This window comes from Prionailurus viverrinus, chromosome C2 (assembly GCF_022837055.1).
Source record: "Prionailurus viverrinus isolate Anna chromosome C2, UM_Priviv_1.0, whole genome shotgun sequence".
Taxonomy (NCBI): Eukaryota; Metazoa; Chordata; class Mammalia; order Carnivora; family Felidae; genus Prionailurus; species Prionailurus viverrinus.
Genome location: NC_062569.1, coordinates 79962513 through 79987807, shown reverse-complemented (window position 1 = coordinate 79987807; position 25295 = coordinate 79962513). Strand labels below are relative to the sequence as shown.

The window sequence follows — 25295 nt, the reverse complement described above, 5'->3', positions numbered from 1 at the left end:
ATATACACAGAAGTATAAGAAAGAAGTATTATCTCGCATAACCCCCAAAATAACTGTTAGCGTAGAATCCCTTTAAACGTTTTAAAATACGCAAGTGGGGGTGCCTGGGTGGCTCAGTCGGTTGAGCGTTCAACTTTGGCTCAGGTCATGATCTCACGGTTTGTGAGTTCAACCCCTGCGTCGGGCTCTGTGCTGACAGTACAGAGTCCGCTTGAGATTTTCTGTCTCCCTTTCCCTCTGCCCCACCCCCCCGCTCTCTCTCTGTCTCAAAATAAATACACGTTAAAAAAACATGCCTATGTACTTATATGTATATGAAAATGTGAGTCAATTCAGAAGATATATAGATTTGTATCTAATTATGAAAAATATATAATAGATGTGGATGGTGTTGTTTCCTACTTCACACAGAGAAAACTATACACACAAGAAATTGCAACTATCAAAGAAATAAAAACTGAAGTAGAATTTTTAAATCTAAGACACCACAATTATACATAAGGAATATCACAGATATTTTCACATTAAGTTTACACAACTAGAAAGTACTGGCATAGAGAGAGAGGAGAATGAGAGAGAGAGAGCTGGATGAGTGTACCTTACAATGAGAGGACGGACCACTTTGCAGTTGATAAAAAGGTTCTCGCTTATTTCTGCACAACTCAATATTTTCACCCAATATTACTGTTCCATGTTTCTTATGCGAAATGAGGCTCAAAGATACCAACTACACTGGTTAAGGTCGCCAAACCAGTAAGTGGTGGGCTAGAAAGAACTTCAGTGACTGCCTTAAAACAGATTATTTTACAGGTGGCAAAGCTAACACAGAATCTATAATGTTCTGTGAAGACGTGTGATTCTCTTGATCATTTTGAATTTCCGCTTCTGGAAATCTGCTCACTGGTGACAGAGATTCTGATGGAAATATCACCTCTTCAGGGGTACACAGTAAGATGCAGCCCCCTCCCCTCCCTGATTCCTATCACTCTAGACAGGATATGCCTACAATAGTTTTTTTTTTTTTCCAGACAAAAATAGCTCTGACTTTAGGACTCCAAGTGTTCAGATTCAGTGTTTTTAACCTGTTTTGTTATCTGAGATAGAGAAGATGGACCTTACAGGCACTACCACACAAAGAAAAGGACACTGGACAGCAAGGTAGGAACCTTACTCAAAAGTCATCATCACTGAAGAGTCTTGCAAAGGAGCAAGTCATGTCTTCTGTGCTTTTCCATGTGGAAGGAACTAAGGCAACATTGTATCAGCCTACCAGCTACCATGGCAGGGAGTGAGCTAACAACTAAGATGAAAAATGTCATTTCCTCTAAGCTGGTGCCTTTGGACTGAGCAGTGCCTATGCTCCTTCAATTCTATTTAAATTCTGTATATTTAAAGGAAGCTTACCAATTGGTTTGAACCAGAGCAAATCCTTGGTCCATCAAGAAGTCTGTAAAAGCCAAAAAATATCAAAGGGCTGTGACTTTTTCTGAACCACGCTGGGGATAAATCAATGGATTGAAGCAGAATAAACAACAACAACAACAACAACAACCACCACAAAACACTGCAACAGCAACCAGGAGCCTCAACTGTTCAGATGAGGGCCCCCATCAACAGACTGTGGTTGTGGGGCTCGGGACGGGTATTCAGAGGGCAGGCAGAATTCAGTCAGGCTTCTTTCCATGCACTTCCACGCATCTCCAGCCACGGCTTGAAAGCCAGCGGTCCACAAAGGTAATCCTAGGTTATCCTCCAAATCCAGTCCATAAACCAAATAACCCATTTCGTTTGGTGTGGTTTGGTCCAGTGGAGTAGAAGAGAATGACCCCCAAGTGGTCCTGACAGGCAAGAACTGATGAGAAACCATTTCTCAGCATCCTTCAGTCAAGAAGTCCCCATCATCAGCAACGCTAATTTAATAAAACCGGAGCGATGGTGCTATAATTGGATTGCCATTATAGCTAGTGGGTTTCCAGGGTAACTGTGTTCTTGCCACAGATAAAATCCACCTCGCAGCACAAAGATTAAGGGTTTGGGAAAAGTCGGCATCAAACAAGAGGTCAAGAATCCCAGCTAAAGAGGACTATATCCAAAGCAAATTGGTTAAAGTGGGCTACGTTCGAAACCCCAGCCCTGCCACGTCTTAGCTGTATGATTTCGGAAAAACACATTTCACTTCTCTGGGCCTCGTTTCTTCTTCTGTGAAAAGAGCATCATAATGGTATCTGCCTCCAAAGTTTGTTATAAGAATGAAACAGGTAATTTAAACAGTAACTGGTACATGTTAAACCCTGACTAAATCTTTAAAAAAAGGGGGGGGGGAGGGGATATTTCAAGTGCCCCTAAACCTAGATAGTCCAGAAGCCCGGAAAACTAGGAAACTAACTTTTATGTTTGTTGGTTGGTTGGCTTACCCATGTGTAGGGACAGTATCCTGAAAGCTTGTGAAGAGAGCCCGAAATGGCTTATAAAATCAGGTTGCCTTGTGCTTGTGGTCATGTTATTACTGCCCCCACGGGCCTGACTTCTGGGAATGGGCCGCCTTGTCAGAGGCAATTCAGCGAGTCTTAATTGAGGAGGGACACAGCTTTTCAGGCCACAAATTAAGGATCGGGAAATCATCGTTGCTCAGGGTGTAACAGCTAACTGGAATGTTTCCTAGCCATAAATACAGCAGGCCCATTTAGCATGTTTCCCCTCGGGGGAAAGACTCAGCCGCTGCAAAAGTAACAGTTTATGAAGAAAAAGGGGGAATTTTCCTTTTGAGTGAAAAACAAGACCAGCAACAAAAATGAGCACTATAAAAAGGTTTTTGAATGTATGAATTTCAGGGTGCGTGGGGGAGGTGGATAAACTTCGTGAGATCTAGTACTATTAAAGAGGGATTTGAAAGGTGAAGAGCAAGAATTATCTTCAGCCGGAAAACCCATCACGTTGGGTCATCTGTCCCCCTCCCCCCACCTCCCTGCCCCCAGCCCCCCCCCCCCCCCCGCAAGGAGAAATTCAGCTGACCAAGAAGAAACCCCTCATAGGAGCCTGTGCCCACACTCGCAAAACAACTTCCAGGCAGCAAACAGCAAAGCGGTGAGAAAGATGAAGTTTGAGAGCAAGAACATGCGCGCACACACACACAAAAGTTTCTGTTGTCCTAAGATTAAATGCTGAGGCAGGAAGAGATACTATTCTTGAATCAAGTGAGAAAAGATGGCAAAGCGCGATATTAAAATGCAGCACCCTGGAATAAGTTTGCCTCTATAAAAACTGTTATGTTCTGTATGTGATTTAAATTAATGCCTATATTTGTTGGAGATAAAATTAAAATGAAGATAAACGGTGCCAACATATAGCGTGTTCGCCGGAGCAATAAATAAGGCAGTGAAAGGTACTTTACATTTCAGTCACATGTATCTGAACGGGGAGCTCAAAGCATTTGAGGAACATTTGTTAATTAAATGCTATACTAGGTTTGCGAGGCACTCAGACGGTTCATATCCACGTCTTTCAAAAAGAAGACAGGGAGGTTCAATGACCTGGGGCCCTTCCGGATGTTGCTGACGTGGAAGGTCCAGGGTCCAGAAGGCAGCAGGCTTTCCAGTTTAGTGGTTTCTCGGCCTGATGGAAGGGCCCAGAGCGCAGAGCTATGCTGTCTCCTGACAGACCTCGGATGTCCAGCCTTCTCTATCAACCACCCGAGTGGCAGGCAAGATTATAGTTTTAGCAAGGGAGAAAGGCAATCATTTTACAATAATGCATTAACAACAAATCTCTCCTTCCCCCCCCCCCCTTACCTTGCAAGAGTGTCCCAGGGATGATTAAATACTGTCACATCATTTATCCTCTGCTTGAAAACTTGTCTAAAGTATTGATTAGTGATGTCCTCTCTTACGTTGATCTCTTCAACCCTGTCCTCCACATGTCCTGTCAGAGCCTCCCAGCACCCAGCTGCTGGTAGCTGGTCACCGGCTTTCTGTTTCTTGAACCCCATTCTTCGTTCCACAAACCCACAGAACCCAGTCTGCGCTCAGAGGTCTGCTGGATAGGAGGCCAGATTAGCTTATGAAGCTAAATCACCTAATACTTCGGGATACTGGGTTCACTATAACCTTTGACGTTTACATATGTTTGAATTCCCCAAATAGAAAGTTCGAAGAAGTCAAAGGGGGGTGCGTTCCCAGAAACCCAGGAAGCCCATCGATGGAGACAATGCTCCTGTCTTGAGCTACTAGGAAAGTGTGCTGTCCAGGTTAGGGCCTCTGGCTTCTGAAGGTGAGGCTGTAAACGAAACACAGAAGTCACTTGTGTGACGGGTCATGTTAGGCTGATCCAGGTGAAATTTTAGGGAGTCTTAGAGATCACCTAGTCGACGCCTGTGTTTTTTAGAGCAGAAAAATTTTCAACTGTGTTTGTATCTTCCTTTTAAACTTCCCAGTTAAAAAAACACATTCAAGTCCATTATAGTTTGATACACATATCAATGCGATAGATGCAGAATCCCTGTTCTTCCTCTTCTCCACGGGTTAGTAGTCTACCTCTTCGTGCCTGGGTTTCTCACCTGTACCATGGAGATCACGAGCTTGCCTACCTTCATGAGGGGCTAAAGGACTCTACATATGTAAAGTACTTACAACAGCGCCTGGTATATAGGACACAATCATTGACTATTAACCATTATTCTTATTCCTCATGCGATAGACATCAATGCTGCTCTCCGAATTAGTCCTGCTCTCTGCTGTCTGGCACCCTTATGGCTAAGTGGAACCATATGAATCATTGCGGCTAATGAGCTGTGAATGGAAGTCCACCTGTGTGACTTACAGGCCAGGGCATGTATTTGCCAGGTCAAGATCCTCAGAGCTCTTTTACTCTGGGGTGGGGGCCATCAATGTTAGAGATGGTGCCCATTCCTTCATCCTGCAAGGAAGCCCTTCTGACCCACTATGAACAAGTAGCACAAGAAATGAACCTTTGTTTTAAGCATTGGGATTTCGGAGTATTTGCTGCCACGGCTTGGACTACCTTACCTGATACCTCTTACTTTGGTTTACAAAATACTTTCACTTCTATTATTCACATTTAACTCTCATAATCAAAAGAAGAGTGCAGCATGGATGCATCGGGCAGACGTGAATTTCAGCCCAACCAGTGCAATCATCACCAAACGGACTGAGGCAGTCATGCTGATATAGCTACAAGTCAGGGGCTTGAGACTTCGGGTCAACCCAAGGTGTTCCTTAAACACACACTCCTCCAATTCAAAGACTTTAGGGCTCTTAACGTCAACAATGTACCTACCACATTAACCTTAACCCAAACACTAATTACAACTACTAACATTTACCGAGTACTTACTATGATATGCCACTGGTCATAAAATGTACCATCAGTTACTGCAGCAGCAGAAACCAACCAACAAACAACCCACTACTACAGAAATGATGACACAGTGTTTTATTATTACATAGAATTTTTATCGTATGCTTAAAGAAATGTCTTAAAATTATTTATACATACTACGTCTTTTATTCTGTGTCATCCACTACTTATACACAATGAAAAATATAAGTGAAACAAATTGGAAGCATTCCTAAAGCTTCTTCCTATTCAGTTTAACTCTTTCAATCACTTTGCAACTGAAGATCATGGGAGTTCCATGTCTGTCTGTTTGTTTGTTTCCATAATGCCGTCATCTCTCAGCCAACAAGAGCAATGACCAAAGACACTGGTATCCAGGATTTTCTTCCAAGTAAGTGCCCATGTGCATGTGTGACAATGTCAATGATGCCATAATTGCTATCTCAGTAACAGCACTTTGTTAGAAATGTTCAAGATGTGCATGAATATGGGACTTAAGTTGATGAGCGATAAGCATGTTAGAGGCACAGTGCTTTACTATCCACACGTAGTGTAGTTATACTTCGTAACAACAGCATGAGGTAGGCTCTGTATGATTACAACCATTTTGACATCAGAAACTGAGGTCCTTCTGGAGATTGCTGCTTGCTGAAGGACACATAGGTAGTGAGAGAAGGATCTAAGGTTTTCCATCGAAGGTAGCTGACACCTTTAAAACAACTGCTTTCAGCAAATATGGGGTCAGGCTTCTCCTAACAGCAATTAGATTAGTTTGTTTTTTGTTTGATGAAAGTGGGGGCACAAGAATTACAAACTCAAAGGAAAGTGTTCAAAGATTTAAGTCTCTTAAAGTTTACATATTGGGCTTCTTATTTTGTTTAAAGCAAACCAAAGGGAAATTGACCCTTGTATTCCTGCCAACTCCTTTCGATATAAATAGACAACTTAGCAGATGTCTGGGCCTCCTTTAAGTTATCTTGAAATAATTATTGGTAGGTCTGCAGACAGGCCTATCTTTTGAAAATACTGGCATATATGTGCAGTGAACTCAGACATACAACATCCGTATGCACACAAACCTACAAGGGATAAGCTCTTCGAACACATTTTCAACACATCTAGTTTTATTGGTGTCTATGTTTCTGCATGGACATTATCTTTGGAAAGGCAAAGATATCATCACTATTAAATATGAAGACCAAACGTATGCTTGATTCTCATGGAGCATGAAATTAGACTCAATCTATGGCCAGAGGAGAAAACCTTACTGAACAACTATAACAGTTGCTTTTTTTTTTTAAACAGTTCTTTATCTCTTCTCCTATTTTAAGGACAGTTAGCACAACTGAACAATTACTTAGGAGGTACAATACAGAGCTTTGAGCGTAGCTCTTTATACACTTATCAAATGAGTATTATAATTTGCTATAATTCTCCCTCCTGATTATATACAGTAGCTATTTCGTTCTCTCAATAATATCTTATACATTTTTTTAGAAGTTGGTTAAATTGCTTAGGAGAATATTAGGCTCAGTTTCTTTGAAGGGTAATATAGTGGGAGTGACTGTATAATTATCTCTACCGGGCTCTCACCCACTATACAATGTCGTCTACTACATCGATTGCTTTCCTGTTGAGAACTCTAGTTAATCCTACTAACGAACACACAGGAAAATGAGGCAGGCGGGTTTTATTTTTAACTCGGGACTGGGAGAATAAGAGAAAGAAATACTAAGATTGATCAAATCTGGTGCATTTGCAATTTTTATTTTAAGCCATTTTAGATGCATGTGCTACCAAATAGGTACAGTAATTTGGGAATTACCATTACTTGTGTACCAGTGTCCTATCTGGTAATCTCTGCCTGAGACCAACTATCCTCTAAGCCACTCCACAGCTGGGCTCTTCTGTGCCTGGCAATTACTACTCTATTCTGGGTGGGGAGTTTTATTATATTTTAAATTGATGTGGATTTTATTCTCAAAATGCTAAGCATTCCAAATGCTTCATACATACTAGATTTTTACAAACAATCCAATGGCTTCCAGCAGAAAGAAGTTTAACACACGTCTTTCAATAAATGCACCAGGATTTCTAGAAGAATTCCATTTTTCACTGTCATTCAAGAATCTGACCATATGTCTGTCTCCCTGAAAGACAGAGAATTCAAGGGCATGGTCTGTGGGTGTCTTACTTCTGTGCGCATGATCAGTGACTGACACAGAAACTGGCAATTGTACCCTTCTCTGCCCCAAATTATGACTAGATTACACTAATTGCATGCAGTTATTCAAAACTAGAAGTGCAAACTTTTACACACCTAGATTAGTGAATTAGACTATCATAGTGCTATTATTCAAAACAAACCATCACTAAACTGAAGTCCTAGTCATTTAAAGACATTACCACCAAAGTCCATTTGGGGTTACCGTAGGGTTGGAAGTAAGAACAGAGATTGACTACAAATAGGTACGTGATTTCTCTTTGGAGTGAAAGAAACGTCCTAAAATTAGATTGGGTAATGGTTACAAAATCAAGGAATCATTGAGTTGCAACAAAACAAAAACAAAACGAAACAAAACAAAACAAAACAAAACAAAACCCTCTGCCCAAACTTCGCAAACGCAACTATTGTTGGTATTTTTGATTGGTTATTAGGTCATCAATTCAAATGTTCAGATTGGGAGCTAGACCATATTGGCTAAAATGTCATCTCTGCACCTTGCTAGTTTAGCAAGTTATATCTCTCTGGGACACAATCTCATCTGTAAAATGGAGGGAAATAATAGGTCACCTCACTGAGTGGTGAGGAGAATCAAATAGTAACATAGTAAGTTTTCAATGTCTACTGGTTATCATCCCATGTGTTTTACTTAATTTTTATTTCTTAATATTGAAAATGATCCTTCTCTGGTGCAAGGAGTAATTGACAGGTAGAACTCCTACAAAATACTAGCTAGTTAAGCACTATCCTAAATAATCCTGTGACTTACCTCTGAGTTTCATTCACAATCCAGGGCTCCTCCAATAGAAGGATATCCAGAATTCTCTTTCTAGAGCACACTTCTAATTTCTTCTCTGAAACCTTCAGTGCTCCAGTCTTCTCCCAAACTGCTACCCCTAACAGCCCCAGCTGCCAGCACAATAAAGAGCCCAATGTACAAATTTACGGCATTGCACAGAATCCAAGCTGTCCTGCCGATCCTCACCAATGTATTCTTTGTACTATATTCTTTCTCTGTTCCACATACTTCATTCTCCAAGTACATCCAGTTCCTTACCAAGCTGCAAACACCATTCTTTTACACACATTTATTGTTGCAATTATAGTTCCTTTTGCCTGGACTACCTGTAGTCTGTTTCAAAAACTCCTAGAAACCCTTTGTGACCTAACTCAAATGTCACATCCTCTTCCTGGCCTCACCCTTTTCTGTGACCTCATAGTAAGACATACACAGCTCCATGTAAGCACACATCAACACTCTCTCTCCCCTTCAGGGCCAGCAGAAACTGTCCTTCCCATACTTCCCCCCATGCTGTAACCTTACCAAGCTCTTGTGGTTTACCTAGGTTTTACCTCTCTCTCTTTCCTCTTCCAGAAGCCCCCTGCGTTTGCTTTCCCTGTGCCATCAACCTAGCAAACTCCCACAGGTTTCTCAGACCTCTGTTTGGAGATGACAACCTCTCAGAAACCTCCCAAGGTCCACCAAGACCAGGTTTTCATTATCTGCCCCATGAGCTTCCAGAGTACCCTTTGCTGATCCTGAATATCAGTCTCTAACATCATATGGACAATTGTCTATTGAGGGACATTCTGTGAGAGGCTAGGTTTTATATAACTGTTGTTAGTCCCTAACTCCAGCACCTAGAGAGTCTTTGGTGTATGGCAGATACTCAATGCATATTTGTTGAGTGAATGTACTGATTATCTCCTTCAGAAATAATTTCAGTCTGTGAATTATATGGTAAGTGAACTCTATCTAAAAAAAAAAACTGTTATAATAAAATTCTGAGTTACCAAGTTCACCTCCCGGTTGCTGGAAAAAGGTCTTACATGCTTGCATTCTTATTATGGAGCCTGGTACACACAAGATGCTCAATTATATTTGCTGAAATTTCATAAAAGTGAAATGTTTTGCCAGATTCTGAGCCACTGAACACTTTCTACCAATGACCAATTTCGATGATGCTCCTCAGTAGATAAATTGACAGTGACATTATAAATCACAGAGCTGGAAAATTCATTTATTTCAACTTCCACATTTTATAAATAAAAAAAGTTGGGTTCAGTAAAAAAGTAAATTACGCATGATTATGCAGATAGGATCCCCAAAGACTACCTCCACCTAAATTAATGTCATTAAAGGTGTCTGACTTAGAAAGATTTATGTCATAGCTGAAGCCAGATTTAGAGTTATGAGTATGAACTATGCAGGCACCAAATACTGGAAATAAAAGTTGGAAATAAATTTGGACATAAATAGATTACGTGTGTGTGTGTGTGTGTGTGTGTGTGTGTGTACATATATATGTGTGTGATTAGATTAAACAGGTGTTGCTAATCATGAAAAGAGGCATAAATAAACTCTTGGCTTGACATGAGTCATCATTTGATGGGCTATTTCAAGAGAGAATTGATATTTCTAAATGGCTGATACCACGAGAGGCAATACTAAAGAACCACAGAAGTAGAAAATAATCACTAATGATTTCTTTTATGGAACAAATCCATAGACTATGAAGAGTTACAACTTAAGGATTCATAGTATTGGAAATTTCCACTTGGAAGACTTTAAGCCTTTAAAAACCCTCCAAAATTGACACCTAGGAGTAAGTATGTGACTCAACTAGCTATCAGTAGAACTGTAGGATAATTGGAAAACTTACTAGGAAAAATCATTTCATATCTCCGTTCTGCAGCATACTCATGTAGAAAAGAAAACATGCCGTGTGCTCACTTCTCTCTCTTCAGAATGCAAGAACGTCCCTAAAGTACCCCCAAAGCACAAGCTTATAAAGGTATGGTAAAGAACACCCGGATTCTTTGCTCCTCAGAGACAAAACTCAGCATCGGCAATCTGAAGCCTAAAATCACAAGTATCTATCTCCCGTCATAGGACTGAAGGCATCTATTCCCATGGCCCACCTTGGCTCGCTCTAGTTCTTTAAAGATTCAAGCTCCTTCCTGCTTCTTCATTGTTCTGCAGGAGAGAGGTCGCAGTTTCATGCTGAGGTGTCATTTCAGAAGTCAGCTCCTCTGAGAAGCATTACCTGATCCTCCCAGCAAACATTATTCCATATACCCCGCATCTGCCCCTTTTATTCTATTTCACTCCCTGACTTTGCTTACTGACTTACTGTTTATGTCTTTACATTCCCCTAGCTTCTCTTCGGGCATTTCAGTTCAGCCAGAGAAACAAGCTCCCTGGCCTTGGTTATCCCTCAACCCTAGTACTCAAAGTTCACACAACATAGTAGGACTCGGATGTGACGGATGAAGAATACATAAAACAGCCTGAGTTTATAACCTAGATCTGTCGTTTACCAGTTGTGAAGTCACTGGTAACTCTTCCAGGCCCTATTTACTTGACCAAAGACCAAGAATTCCAAGTATATCTGTCTCGTACTGCACACATCTCTAAGATTAGGAGCCAATATAAGCCACAAATATGGTATTCAGACAATGATAAAAGTATCACTCTACAAGACCTATTGTATGCCAGGCTCTGTTCTAATAAGCACTTTACACACGCAGTATGATGCCTTTGTCCATAAGATTCACTATTATGTTTTTACCACCAAGACAGAAATAGTTGGTGCCAGTTACTCTGTAACACAATGATTTCTCATCATATCGATTATGGGATGCATTTCAATCTCAAAGAAATTAATGGGGGGAAAGGGTGCTTCAAAGACTAGAATACAGTTTTACACATTTAATACTCCTCTAACCATCCTATGAGATAGGTCCTATTACCATCTTTGTGTTACAGATGTGGAAACTGAGGCACAGAGAGGTTAAGCAACATATGCAAGGTTACAGGAGTTTTAATGATAACGAGGAAAGATGAACAGGGACTCAGAAAACTGCAGCTTCAACTCTCCAGAAAGTACCAAGCATTGGGTTCACTTCTCTAAACGGTACAACTGAACCAGGAAATTCTCCTCCCTGAAGTGTATGGTGCTGTGACTTCTAACAATTCTCATGGCGAAGTATTATGAAAATAAAAGTAGAAAGAGAGCAGTTTTAGACACTGAACTTCCAGTTTCCCTAATTTGCATCCTCTTTGCATTTATATAACTCAGTTTTTACCAGACCAATTTGCACTCATTTAGATTTTGCTTTTAAGTTTTCTTAATCCTTTCGTTTATCTGTTTTCTGTATTCATAAAGACACTGAAAGCTATTCTGGAGATGATAGTCTATTTGTGTTTAGATCTACTTTCTGCCCTTCTCCACTCCCCACTCTCCTTGCTCTGAGCTTAGTAGGCATTAAATAAATGTTGCTGACTAATTAAAAGCAAAAAGAGACCTGATTTGGCATCGTATCTCACGGCATGATATTAAAAAAACTCCATAACTCAAGCATATATTATCGTTAGCTTCCCGAATATGATTAGTGGCAATCTTGGTGTAATTTACATAAAGAGAGAGCATGACTTTTTGAGCCCAGCAGAAAAACCCAGGAATGTGGTATGTATGGCAATAGGAAGGAAGCCAAAACACAGACAATACTTTCAGAGATGTGACTGTGATATCACCAAAATCTGATCATTGAATAGCTATTAAAGCTAACATATGAAATATGACCCAGATTCAAAAGGCACCATCACCATCAAGGCTCATTTTCAAAACAATATTCTTTTACATATAAAACGACTCAAAGCACAGAAAAGTTGTTTGTGGAGTCCTGCTCCTCCATGTGAAAATCAAGATGCGTGATATTCCAAAACTCCTATGAGATTCTAACATACTTATTATTAGCAGAAGCAATCAAGACATAAGCCCCTTATAATCATATAAGGGAAGAGTGAAAAGAAACACAATTCTATAATTTTCTAATTGTTCTTCATCAGAGATCTTGGCTAGTGGAGAAGTCACCAAGAATATAAAGTTAAATCTTATTAATCCTTTTGCATCATATGGAAAGTTCTATTAACTACATTACAAAAGCTTCCATTCTTGCATACAGGTTAAGAACTACTCCATAATTGCTTTGTCTCTAAACCCTGGGTCTCGGTATATAATCTCCCGCCCACACCACCTTTTAGTAGCAGGTAGAAATGACTTGCATACTCTGGCCAACAGCTTTGTCCATATCTGCAAAAGTTTGAAAGTTTGTGAGTAAAGGAACTTCCATATGTTTTCCAACAATACATTTTTATTTCTATTTGATTCCTCGAATTCTTTCTCCCCAACCCTAAGACACAATATACACTTGACAACATATTTATGAACAAATAAAAATACTATTCAGGATTTTAAAAAAAATTTTTTTTTCAACAATTATTTATTTTTGGGACAGAGAGAGACAGAGCATGAACGGGGGAGGGGCAGAGAGAGAGGGAGACACAGAATCGGAAACAGGCTCCAGGCTCTGAGCCATCAGCCCCGAGCCTGACGCGGGGCTCGAACACACGGACCGCGAGATCGTGACCTGGCTGAAGTCGGACCCTTAACCGACTGCGCCACCCAGGCGCCCCTAGTATTCAGGATTTTAAGAGAGCTATTAGAAATACTAGCTTTGAATGAACAGAAATAGAATAAAACCTTTTAAAAGTTATCAAAGCTCTAATAATATCCCATAATTGCTTTCTAATGGGCACATTGCTGTATTAATTCTGTTTACCAGATATTTGTACAGTATGATGCATTTGTGCATATTGCTATTTCATCCTATGGGGTGTTGGTGTTTTGAAGGAATGTTTACTTGGGCAGGAGCTTACTTGCCCTACACACGTAGGTTTGTTTGTGTATGGAGGGCCACCTGTGAGGAACCTGACATTTGATGTTATGGTACAAGCAATGTAGAAGTGTCCAGGAAGCCACTTTCTCCTGCGAGGATTTTACTTTATGAGTTTTAACCAAACCTCTTTGGCTGTTAGCTTTATAACCTGTAAAAAAGGCAAATACAAAAAAAGTGTCCTTATCTACCTTAAAGAGTCATTACGGTGTGAACATTACTTGAAATATAAATCTTTACTGATGATGGTGATTTCCTTTATTCATCGTGATCTTATGGGAAATTTTCCATGTTAGATGCCAACTAAATTTCACAAAGACTGAACATCAGAAAGCATTCCTCCTAACGCCTGGATTGGCCAAAATGGTTTTACAAAATCACCTGAAAATCTGTCAAAGTAGGCACATCTCATTGCAGATAAAGGAACAAGGTTGTGATGTGATACCAACATTGGAGGCAAGCCCACACGAGCTTTTGTTTATATGTGAACACTAGGAGTAATCACGTGGCCCACACTGTCTTTCAGTGAACATAAGCCTGGCAGGGGTGGCACCCAACAGTGGTATAGAATTGTTACTCTTTTGAAGGTATAGTGGAAACTAAGTACCAGCGGAACATGGATCTAGAGCCAAGGATGAGGCACTAGAAAAAGGAGAAGAACACAGCCCTACCTTAAAGAATTTGTGAACTTGGAAACCTTGGGGGAGAAATCCTATCTCCCATATTCAGTTGACCCTGACTTCATAACCACTCCTCCCTTGCAATCCCACTGACCGTTCATGTCTACTCTAAGATCCCCACAGACAGCTACATCCCAGACCTCACCTGCACATGTCGCCTCACTTGCATTTGCACAGAATGTGTCCTCCTTTTAGTCATTTGCTTTTGGCCATCTGGAGTCTCTTCGCCTTTACAAAACATCACCTTTATCTACTCTTTTATCTAGTCCCTGAAGCCTATTTGGTTATAACAGGCTGGAGGCTAGGCCCACATATCAACACCTTGAATACTACTATCATTAAATGCAAGGGAGATGTTCTTCCCCTGCTCTAAAGTTTTCCATGGGGAGGGATCTTCCATGGAGAAATATTCATAAAGCTGTTTGTCCCTCACACATTCCTCTCCTGATGAGAAGCTTACTGAGGAGTCAGCCCAGTGACTTAAGTGATTGCCGACTTTGAGGACAGAAATAGGGCACGTATGGTTCAGCTCCTTTCCAACCTCCATTCAGAATTGTTGCTTACACAAGAGCATGCTTTTCTCTGCTTTTCCAGACTCCAAATTGTTTGTGGCTACAGCAGTCCCACCTCAGGAGAGGCTTGCAGGTGGCCAGTGCTGACCACTGTCAGGAGGGCAAACCTATATAGTAATTTCTCTTGACCTCAAACCTACACAGTCACCCAAGGCACTTTTATCAGCCCCCGGACTGACAGTTTGGTCTCCATCCGCCTGACTCGGCTGTTTGTCAATGGCTTCTTGAACATGGGTCGAGAGGAGGGGGACTGTTTGCTGTGTCCCTTGAAGTCACAACAATGAATGCTCACCCAGCCTTTCTGCTGACCTTTATCTTGCAGCCAGTGGCAATGGTTTTTGTTTGTCTCTTTTTGGTAGCTCTGGGTTGGTACACACTCTTACATAAAAGGTACATAAAAGGTTGTGTCTCTACCACATCCACAGCTCTGTTTGAGGTAACAGCTTCAAAAGGGCATCTGTCTGTTTAAAAGAAATACATTTCCCACAGCTCTGTAACAGGTAATTCTGAATTCTGGCCACAATTAACTGGATGAGAGACTGAACCAAAACCAGCAACAGGAGATGTGCTGGAGGAAGAACTCCTTCCCAATTTTTATTGGAGAAGAACCAGCTACAATTAAGGGGCCTTATTGTTTGGAACATCTGAAGGCAAGGAGCAGCAGGCTGGTAGCAGAAATGGAATGGACGGGAAACCAGAGACACACAGAGTAGCATGAAGAAGCTCCGAGGAAGGAGAGGACGTTAGGGAGCGAAAATCATAGTGTCCTGTCCAGAAGGACGCTACCCGGGAGCAGCAACTGGAAAGAGAAAGAAAACCTGAGAGAATCTAAGCCCTAGGAATGGAGACCCAGTGGATAAGGAAACACCGGGGGTTTACTTTTGAGGGATGACAAAATCAGCTATTGTTATGTCCTCAGCGATATTCTCACTTTCCATGTGGCTGCGTTGTCTGGCTGTGGACATGGTGGTTGGACTTCCTTCCTTCTCTTTGTATCCTTACCATAAATTTTCATAATCTAAAGTCAACTGAGGTAACTAACTCTGAGCACTTCTTGGCTTCCTGCAACCTGAAAGAACCTCACTACAACAGACCCAAGGAGCTATTTCTTTATTTTAAAAGAACTTAGACAAACATGATTCTAACCATACTGGCATATCATGGTTTAAAAAACATAACCAAGCCTGGGGTGCCTGGGTGGCTCAGTTGGTTGAGCGTCTCTTAGTTTCAGCTCAGGTCATGCTCTTACCAGGTTCATGAGTTTGAGTCCCACAGTGGGCTCCGTGCTGAGAGTGTGGAGGCTGTTTGGGATTCCATCCCTCTCTCACTCTCTTTCTCTCTCTCCCTGCCCCTGCCCCCATCCGCTTTTACATGCTTTCTTTCTCAAAAATAAATAAACTTAAAAAAATATTAAAAATAAAAAGAAACAAAAAAATTAATAAGGTCTTTTAACACAATGAAAAGGAAAATGGAATAAAGAGAGTGAGACTTTATTTTTCATGTCTGCTTTCAATCTTGTAAAAACCACATGAACCATTCAGATTAGCTCTCGTCTCTTCCATGCCACATTTTCAAATTTTAGCCCCTTTTGATTACCTCCTGTACAAAACAGCAAGGAAAGGTTGTAAGAGGTAGGAGGCTTGGGAGGTAGAATTAACTCTCTGGACCTTGAGATCATATAGTCAGTACAGAAGGTTTAATCATATATCTTTCAAGCCTGATTATGCAACACCCTTGTTTCTGAACAAAGAATAAGCTAAAGGTATTTTTTAGTGCATTACACTATTCACATTTTTAATTACAGTAGATTTTTTTTTATTACTGTATTAAATACCTTATTCTAGCTGAGTGAAGTGTGTGGCTGTTTTAAGTAAATAAAACTGTCACGAGAATACCTTATTCTTCCTCCATGGTGAGGGCCTGTATCCAAACCACAGAGCCATGGAAAATAACCTTCCCAACATTTACTCTCCTGGCCACAAGTATCTGTTGAAAGAAGTGTCTGCATTGGTCTGAACAACACATCCCCAAGCAACTAAGTGGAAGGACAGGTTGCTAACATGAGCTAATATGAGGATTCTAAAACATGGCGGGGGAGCTGAGACTTACTTTTGATAAACCTCAAAAAAAAAAAAAACAAAAAAACAAGCAGTTCCAGTTTCGGATGCCTAATTCTAGCTTCACACAAACGCAAAGATACACATTCGAGGAAACCCACCTTAATATTTACAATAAAGGGATGCCTACCCTCAATGCCCTTCAGTAGAAGAAACACATGATGGTACGCCCATACTATGGAGTACGGGCTAGGTGTTAAAAACAGTATGTGCAATCCCCATTTACTGGCATGAAAAGATCTAGAATCAAAAGTAAATTGAAGCTAATATCATAACACTTATGTTTAAAATAAATGTGACCTATATAGTCATACCCATAGCTGTGTGTATTTATGTACTTGTTAAAAGACAGGAAAGATGCATAACAAACTGAAACACTGATTACGAAAAAAGTACGGAGTCAGTGAAGGGTGTGCAGCAGAAATAAACAAGAGTGCGTACTGAGAGAACACTTTAAGTTCTAGTCTACATACTCCTGATTGGTGGAATATGTTGTGATGAGCATTTATTCACATACTCCATATGTGTATGTGTTTCGGTAAAGTTAAGGAGCAGGATGCCTCCACCATACTGCACACGTGTGTGAGTGGTGGGCCAGCACTGATCAGTGGAGGGATCACTGGGTTCAAAATCAATAGGACCAAGAATGAGACCCCTTCCTGCCACTTTAGAAGTACAATTTGGGGCAACTCACTCAACATTGTGTGTAATGCTGAGACAATAGTTCCTGGCCATGCAAACTCACAGACTTGCCGGGAGGGTAGAATAAGATGGACACAAATCCACTCTATAAGGTGGGAAGTACTCTATAAATCTCAACTACAACTACCATTATTGTTCACATTATCTGCCCTCTTAAATTTCCTTGGAGAGAAATAGATAAGTTTGTGACAATAGATAATTTATTTTAAACTCCTCCATTTGAACCACGTTGTTTTATCCTGTCTCCTTTCACTAAGGTCTGGAATTAAAACAAACATCAAATGAGGCTGTAGGATTTTATTTTATCTGTCACATCCTGCTGTCATTAAACACACTTGAGATGAGTGGGTTTAGTTCAAATAAAACTGCTTCTTTCCCAAACGCAACAAACATGGGGCGGGTAGAAAAGGAAGACTGCACTTGAATTGTGTTCAGAAGCACCGCACGCTGCATTTCAAGGAGATCCATCTGGCAGGCTAACACGGTAATAAGTTCTTTTAATTGTCAGGTCACTTAGATTACAGATCCAGGCTGTCAATTTTTCCATTGCGGTTTTTTTTTTTTTTTGATTTTGGTAGCTCATTAAAAAAAAAAAATCTCCTAGTTATTCTGTATGAGAAAAACTACCATCTTCCTTCCTAGGAATTTAGGCAGCAATTCAATGCAACAAGCATTTACTCCTGCGCATCAACCATGGTGGAAATGAGCTCTGTGTTAGAAATTCAAGAAAGAATATATAAAAATCCTCGTCTTGGAGCAAGTCACAGCCAGTAGGGGAGATTAACTCTTACAACCCAAAATGATACCCTTAATGGGAGCAAAGGTTCTGGTACACCTGACGTTCCCCGTCTTTTTTAAGGGATTCCTCCTCAAATGTATAAATCTACGTAATCTTAGCAGGGTTAGCTGCTTGCTAAAGTAAAAAGAGCAAGAGTCAGGACACCCTGAAAAGGGGCACGGATATATGTGTGTGCATGCGTGTGAAATACACATTGTGGAGACCCTCCAAACTCAGGTCGATCCACTCTTCTACACAGCCTCATATCCACCTGCTCACCTCCATGCCTTATAATTCTCAGCCATGCCCCATTCTCATCAAAATTTGTACTTTCAAACTGCCATATCATTACTCATACACAGTTTCCTCTTCTGGATGTCTCCCTCCTCCAAACATCTCTTACACTTCCATTATATTGCGCATAGTCGGTACTCCATAAATAGGTGTGGAATAAGTAAAGCCTCCTAACTTTACATGCAATAAGCATTTCCCTGCAAAATGAAAAGAATAAACGATAGTATTCCAATAAACTAGGAAGGAGACCAATATGCTGGAGAATTTACCAACCACTGGAGTTGAAAAGAACCTTAGAAATGATCTAGTTTGGTCCTTCATAAGAGATGAACTAGGGGCGCCTGGGGGGCTTAGTCGGTTAAGCGTCCGACTTCGGCTCAGGTCATGATCTCGCGGTTTGTGAGTTTGAGCCCCGCGTCGGGCTCTGTGATGACAGCTCAGAGCCTGGAGCCTGCTTTGGATTCCGTGTCTCCCTCTCTCTCTGCCCCTCCCCTGCTCACGCTCTGTCTCTCCCTCTCTCTCAAAAATAAATACACATTAAAAAAATAAAAATAAAAAAAACAAGAGATGAACTAGATGTTCAGAGAAGTGAAGTGATATTCCAAAGTCAAATATTTAACTAGTGGAAGAGGTGGCTATGGAATCTGCTCTTCTGACTTGCCCAGTGCTCTATCTACACCATGCTGTTCTCTTACATTTTTGAGTGACAGGGACATGTACGGAGAAGCTCAGTGGATTAGTAAAGGTAGATGGCATTGCATTCAAAGGAAGGGAAAAAAAATCACGGGTGCTTTTTACAGCAAGTGCACTTTCTTTTATAGCGAATGATTCCTGAGACCATGTCCAAGAAAATGTACATTCAGGGACTGAGTGGACCTCTCCTGCCAATCACAATGAAGAAATGTGCACGGCTAAGCTCTGAAGAAGCCAATGGCAACAGTGAATTTCTACACTGAGTAAAATGTTCTTGGAGCTTAAGAAGGAATTTAAGGTTAGGAATATATTAGAAAGGGACACAAATGCAGATCTTGTAGGCTTAAGAAAATGCTCCCAATTCTCATCTCATTCTTCTGCATGGAAAGACAGATTCGCTTAGGTACTAATGAGCACACAGACTTTCTAACTCAGGCTGGGAGTCCCATTTACATTCAGAAGAAAGGCCAGGGCGTTAGACCAGAAGAAGGATGCTGTTTGAAATCTAAGGTATGCTGCACCTGCTATAGGACTCTGGAGCAAATCATTTCATCTCTCAGCCTGTTTCCTCATCTCTAAAATGTACCTAAGAATCCCCATCTCCAGGAGCTTTTGTGAGAGTTCAATGCTAATGAATAAATGAAGGAACTTTGCAAATGTTAAGATATTAAGTTCAAGTACTGAATTGCCATTATCAAGAAGGAAGCTCAGACTTGAAGGGCCTCTAGATCAGCCAGGCTCAGAAATGTTACCTGGTTACTACTTCAGAAGTAACAATGGGAATGTACAAACATTGAATCACATAAAAGGAAGAAAACAGAAATGGATGCCCTCAATACTGAGTATCCAATAAACCGAGGCAGAAATGAATGACCCCAGTCGATGCAATTTTGGAGATACTTAAGGGATAGGACTATCATTTAAATATAGAGGAAGGTTTTGGGGGGCCTGGGTGGCTCAGTCCATTAAGGGCCTGACTCTTGGTTTCGGCTCAGGTTATGATCTCATGGTTCATGGGTTCAAGCCCTACATTGGGCTCTGTGCTGACAGCATGGAGCCTGCTTGGGATTTTCCCCTCTCCCTGTCTCTCTGCCCCTCCTCTGCTTGTTCATTCTTTATCTCTCAAAATAAATAAATAAACTTAACATACAAACATACATAAGTAGAAGGAAATCATTTGGCATGGGTCAACTAGTAGGATATTCTGAGAGTTAGGCCTGGAAGCCAGGTCCTCCAGATCCCACGCTCCATTCATAGGAGATTATGAAAGCCTAAGAAACACACAAGGAAATGGACATCACAATGCAGCAGAGATTGCTGGTAGTGATTTGAGGCATCACTGAACTGGAAAGGATCTGGAAAGATGACTGCAGGCCATTTTCCTCTCTTTAACAATGCAGTGGAAGACCCTCTGGGGCTGGCATAGCACAGAGAAAAATCAGGTAAACAAAGAGACCCCCAGCTATCCACAAGAAGGGAAGTAAACCCATACCTAGTAAGGGCCAGTCCCGGGGTTGAATGCCATCTGTGCATTCTCTCTCATAAGTCTAGCCATGTCATAACATAAATGTAACTATTCTTTCCCCTTTTTTTAAGTTTATTTATTTATTTTGAGAGAGACAGAGATAGCGCCAAGTGGGGCAGAGGCAGAGAGAGAATCTCAAGCAGGCTCCGCACTGCCAGCTGTGGAGCCTGATGCAGGGCTTGAACTCACGAACTGTGAGATCATGACCTGAGCCGAAACCAAGAGTTGGTCGCTTAACCGACTGAGCCACCCAGGTGCCCCATAACCGTTCCTCTCTTACTGATGAGAAAATTAGGATCTTAGAGAAATGAAACATCTCTCCAGCATTCACAGAGCTGCTGAGTGGTAGATGGAGAATCCAGGTCCCAGACAGCAGAGTGAGAACACGAGCCCGTTCTGTTCGGCCAGATGAACACTCACACCAGCCCCAGCAGCCTGGGAGGTGGTATAGGTCTCAGGCGCTGGAAGTAGAAGGTCAGTAGAGCTGCGGTGTGGACAGCTGGCATTCAAAGGAGAAAGTGGTTTGGGCAACAGTGTTGCATTCACATTTTCTGAAGTGAGTTTATGTGAGGTAAGTGGTTTTATTTTTTTCTGATGAGAAATTGGGGGATTCTGGGTACCTTTTCAAAGCACAAATATTTCTCTTTGTGGCACCAGCATGGCAAAAGAATAATGAAATATGCATGAACATAAATATGAACGGTGTGGGTGACGAGTCAGAATGACTCGAACAAAGAGGCTAATAAGCGGCTTTGTTTCCCAGGTCTGAGTGAAATAGTTGATTCTGTGAACATAGGCATACAAGAATGAAAACAACACATTCTCATGGCTTTTCCCTACTAGACACAACTCTACACACTGCAGCTCCAGGCTTCATAGAACTGAAGCTCTTATTATACCATCATCCTTAACTCATAAAAATCAAATTGTATTACTCCGTTATCATAATGTTCTAAGTCTTTCTCGCTTGGTGCATATTTCACATATCATTTTACACCCTAATGAGATCCTGAATAGGTTACATTACATATACATCTGATAGAATATTTAGGACTCAATTTTCACCATCACTGAACAGCTTTATGCAATTCATATATTCAAAAGTGTGTGAATAATCAGGTACTTGTGATCATGATGGCGGGCCAATTAAGAGCTGAAGGTTGGGCCATATGTCATCGGAAGGTCCAGGCGGGATGGAAGCGCTGGCAATTAACTACTTCAGCTCCCTTGTGTGACATCGGGGGAGACTAAGGCCCAGAAAGGGACGGGTGGAAGGACACACAGCTAGACAGAGGCAGCGCATGTACAAGAATCCAGATATTTTGTTTCTTAATCTCCATAATACCTTCTTTGTCTCCCATTTGAGACAAAGTCAAGATCTTTGTTTTATCAACAACTCCTCTTTTTCCCCACAAATTCAGAACAGAACAAAGGCACTGCTCCTCTGAGAAAAGCAGAGTCATGTACACATGTCTTCTCAGTAGCAGAAAGTTAATCAAAAGTAGTCAGTGTGACCCATTGTACTTTATATCACTGAATTCATTTTTGACATTTGAAGAACCTATGGTTTTATTTTGCTTTTATTTAGAACAGCAAGTGGGAGGTAAAAATGTCAAAATAACTACGGCCTTGCAGTTCTGGTAAATCTATTCACTGGATTGTTTTAAAGACTGTTGAGGGTTTAATTTTTTTCCCCCTAATTGCCTTCATTTGTTCAGCAGACATTCCCCGAGTGCCTAACCCATACCAAGTCCTATTGTGTCGGATGCAATGGAAGATCCAGAGACGGAAGCACACACGAACCTACTCCCCACAAGTAACAGGGTTCCTGTCTTACCAGAGAAGGGGAATGCACACAGCTGATCTTAACTGTAATAGAGCACAGGATGTGACAAGTGCCTGAAGAAATGTGTACATCAAGTTAGATGGGGTGGGAGGCAAGTTTCAAGGACGACAGTGCCAGGTAGACAGTGATGATGAGGTATTATAGGTAGCTTTAAATTACAAGCTAGAAATTACAGAGTCCACTGGAGATGTGTGCAATAGGAGAAATTACGAGCTCGGTAAAGTGTACCACCATCGGATGTCAAGATGAGATATGGAGATACAGGTTTCCATCTTGATGTTTTTAGTATATAACAGCTTACCCCAAGTAAAGAAGTCAGTTTAACAGAAAGTATTGTGTTTCTACAGAAGAACCAAAGAACTAAGAGGCAGACAAGAAACTTACTGGCCGGGAGTGGAGGTGATATTTTGTCTGAGTGTCTGGTGGGAGTAAACACGCACCTGTACGCACATACCTGACTTGCTTCTGCTCAAGAATATTGATGGGGATTGAAAGGGCATACTTGCTGTGATGAGCACCGAGTGTTGTATGAACGTGTGGAATCACTAAATTGTAGACATGAAATTAATAGTACACTGTATGTTAACTAACTGGAATTTAAATAAGAATTTTTTAAAAAGGTATTGATGATATCTACTCCTTATTGGTTTGTGGGATCTTGCACAAATCAGTTCACTTTTCTGCACCTGTTTGAGAATCCCTAACATGAAGTACTGACATCGGGCTCTCTCAGTTCTCATGTCCTCCGTTGTTTTGCTTATTGCATACATATATGCAGAAAAGAGAACACCAAACCATCACGAACCCATTCTCCACACTTTACTAAATTGTGGCATCAGCAACAATAGAATAAGCCTTCTACAAGTCTCTGGCTTCCCTCTGATTCTTCTTGACTCTTATCCTTATTCAGGTAAACATGTTAGCCAAGGTCCTTTGAACGGGGCACAGGCCACCGGTGTTCTGAGGAAGGACAGGTCAGTGGGAACTACGTTAGAGCCTTTTCAGTAGCAACCCACTACTCCTCAAAAAGCAAACTGAGGAGTTGAACATACCACTTTACCACCTAGACTGCACACTACGTGAAAAAGCCAAGAAACACTTGTTGCCATTTTGCGAACTGGTAAAGGAAGGCACAGGAATTAGACCAGATGTTCGCTCCCAGTATCTCCTTCCGTCGAGGGACACAGCTCTTAAAAATACACCACCGGCTGCTGAAGTTTTGCCACTTCACTCCTCCTGGCCCAGGGTTGCTTTAGATTTAAAAACATGTTTCCAGAATCCAACAAACACAGTTTTTGCTATAGTTCGGATCTGTGAAGAGTTATCTTTACTCATGTATTTCAAAGAAGAGAAAGGAAACAAACATCAATCTCCTCCTCCCTTTCTTTTCCAACTCATGAAGACACTTTTAAAATAAAGACCCCATTATTTGAGCTTCTGGAACTATGAAAGGGAGAAATCCAAAATGAAGGCCTTATTTTATTCTTAGGTACTAGAAAGAGAAAGAATGTGTAGTTGCCATAGAGGTACCCACCACAGAACAAGACCAACGCCACAGTTCAATTGAACTGAGTAATAGCTCGGGGCCCCTTACAGGAGTGAGAAAAGTACAAGGGTTTACTTGTGCAATAACCTGTAAAGGGAGGGGATGGTAGATTAAAAAGGCATTGAAGAATTCTAAGAAATTAAAATGCGTTTGTAAGACTCCAGCAATTAGGACTCTACCCCAGCATTACCACATTGCATATTGGAATGACCCTGCATGTGACACCCTGATCAGTCACCAGGACATTCAGAAACCATTTTAATCAAGCCTGAAGTGCCAGATCTGCCAAGCCCTGCATTAAGTTTTGAGGTATGGGCAGGATATGGCTTCTCAGGGAACTCGATCTAGAAGACAGAACTAGTAGATTACAATGTGGTCAACTCATGTAATGATTGTGAAAATGCCCCCAAGAAAAGCAAAGAAAGAAAGAACATAAAATAGGCCAACCATTCAGGTGCAACTCTAGAGAGATATGTGATTTTTAGGATAAGAAGAAAACATAAGGCAGGTTCATTTTCATTAAATTTTACTGATTGTTCTATTCTTAATCATAAGTCCTACCATTTATTGGCCATTTGCTATGTCACAGATACTGTGCTAAGCATTTATCTCATCCAACCTTCCCAATAGCGCTATGAAGTGGAGATCATTTCCTCTCTAAAAAAATAAGCATAGAGGAAGGTCAAATAAGTTGTGTAAGCTTAAAAAGTAAAGATATGGAGCCAGGATTGTAACTCCGGAGCCCTTGCATCTAACCATTATTTAGCGTGGGTTCCACCCGGACAAAGGAAAAGTACATCAGGTATGAGCCAGAAGCTCAACACAGCAGTGAGACCTGTTTGTGTCAAGGCAAACCCCACAAAAGACCTGACTAAATCCAGTGATCCACTTCTCAGTCCTCCTAGCATCTGATCCCACAGAAAACCTGCTCACTTACTCAGTCTCGAAGCAGTTTTTTTCACTCCGTGTCTGGACAGCACCGTCCCTTGATTCTCCCCCTACCTAATGTCCCTGTTCATGACATCCTTTAATGGTTCCTCTGTCTCTCTCTGAGACATGAAAATACTGGCCCGGCCATAATCCATTGCCTCAGGTGATGCTACTCAGTATCAAAGTTTTCAATTCATATCCATTGACTCTTAAATCTATATTAAATCAAGATTTTGCCCTGGGGCCCCAGAGACAAATATACAACTGTCTACTCAACCATTACTTGCATGTCTAAGA

At 41.2% G+C, this 25295-nt stretch overlaps 1 protein-coding gene across 13 annotated transcripts in view; it reads right to left on the bottom strand.

Annotated features, from left to right (window-relative positions):
• LPP (LIM domain containing preferred translocation partner in lipoma) overlaps nucleotides 1–25295 on the bottom strand; it is a 677058-nt gene that overhangs the window by 285946 nt on the left and 365817 nt on the right. Inside the window, exon 1 of one of the 13 annotated variants that reach the window (XM_047874825.1) lies at nucleotides 8346–8789. The exons of the other annotated variants lie outside the window; for them this stretch is intronic. The gene's annotated coding sequence lies outside the window, so the exon portion shown is untranslated. Of the gene's footprint in view, nucleotides 1–8345; nucleotides 8790–25295 lie in introns of those variants that run through there. 13 annotated transcript variants of the gene reach the window in all.